We start from the raw sequence: 1,375 nt of genomic DNA, 5'->3' as shown, positions 1-1,375 counted from the left end.
TCCATACCCCCTGATCCCTTTAGCCACAAGGGCCACATCTAACTCCCTCTTAAATATAGCCAATGAACTGTGTGGCCTCAACTACCCTCTGCGGCAGAGAGTTCCACAGATTCACCACTCTCTGTGTGTGAAAAATGTTTTTCTCATCTCATCTCAGTCCTAAAAGATTTCCCCCTTATCCTTAAACTGTGTGTGGCCCCTTGTTCTGGACTTCCCCAACATCGGTAACAATCTTCCTGCATCTAGCCTGTCCAACCCCTTAAGAACTTTGTAAGTTTCTATAAGTAACCGTATAATATAACATATAACAATTACAGCACGGAAACAGGCCATCTCGGCCCTTCTAGTCCGTGCCGAACACATATTCTCCCCTAGTCCCATCTACCTGCGCTCAGACCATAACCCTCCATTCCCTTCCCGTCCATATAACTATCCAATTTATTTTTAAATGATAAAATCGAACCTGCCTCCACCACCTCCACTGGAAGCTCATTCCACACAGCTACCACTCTCTGAGTAAAGAAGTTCCCCCTCATGTTACCCCTAAACTTCAGTCCCTTAATTCTCATGTCATGTCCTCTTGTTTGAATCTTCCCTACTCTCAGTGGGAAAAGCTTGTCCACATCAACTCTGTTTTGTAAGTTTCTACAAGTGTTTTGTAAGTTTCTATAAGTTTATCCACAAAGTGAGTGCAGGTTGGGAGAGGTGGAGAGGTGGGGGCTTGTGCCTGATACTTACACTGGGTGGCCCCTCATTCCTATTGAATCGGGAATATTTTGGAAGCTTGGCTCTGCTCGACATGATCTTTCCCCTCTGCAGGTATAATGTTTGATTCACGTCACGTTGCAGAGGACCGATTGTGATCTGCGTTTGCCCAGTGCGAACCACACACATGTCATTATTTCAGCTGTTTGTGCTGTAAAGTGCTGGCAGGCAGCTCCCCCATTAACCTCCCCCACCCCCCCCCCCCCCCGCCCCCCCACCCCCCCCCCCAAACCCACCCACCCCACCCCGGGTGTGATGTCAACTGCACCAGTTGCCCCGGCGACAACAGATGTTATTGTGACTTAATAGTCGGGATTTTGACATCACGGCCCCGCGGTCTCCAGTTGTCTCTCTGTCTCCAGAGACTGGGGTTGGTTTGGGAAGGAGCGGAGGCTGGGAATTGTAGAAGGGAATGGAACGGAGAAAGCAACTTGGCGTTACGGTCTCTTGCAACGAGGAGGAGCTCAAAGGGTTAAAAGATGGTGAAATGTTCAACAAAGATCTCAACCCGAAACGTCACCTATCCATGTTCTCCACAGATGCTGCCTGACCCGCTGAGTTACTCCAGCACTCTGTGAAACGTCACCTATCCATGTTCCCCACAGATGCT

The 1,375-nt window shown here is 49.0% G+C and overlaps 1 protein-coding gene across 1 annotated transcript in view; it reads right to left on the bottom strand.

Annotated features, from left to right (window-relative positions):
* The window catches only part of LOC129716040 (F-box only protein 24-like), a gene marked incomplete at its 3' end in the record, with an annotated part of 13,243 nt that extends 12,305 nt beyond the window's left edge, over positions 1-938 (bottom strand). Inside the window, 1 exon segment of the mRNA XM_055665918.1 lies at positions 739-938.
* Positions 939-1,375: the final 437 nt, after the last annotated feature.

The sequence above is a fragment of the Leucoraja erinacea genome, unplaced genomic scaffold (genome assembly GCF_028641065.1).
Source record: "Leucoraja erinacea ecotype New England unplaced genomic scaffold, Leri_hhj_1 Leri_1624S, whole genome shotgun sequence".
Classification (NCBI taxonomy): Eukaryota; Metazoa; Chordata; class Chondrichthyes; order Rajiformes; family Rajidae; genus Leucoraja; species Leucoraja erinaceus.
Note: the sequence above shows the minus strand (reverse complement) of the source record. Positions and strands in the feature narration are given on the sequence as shown.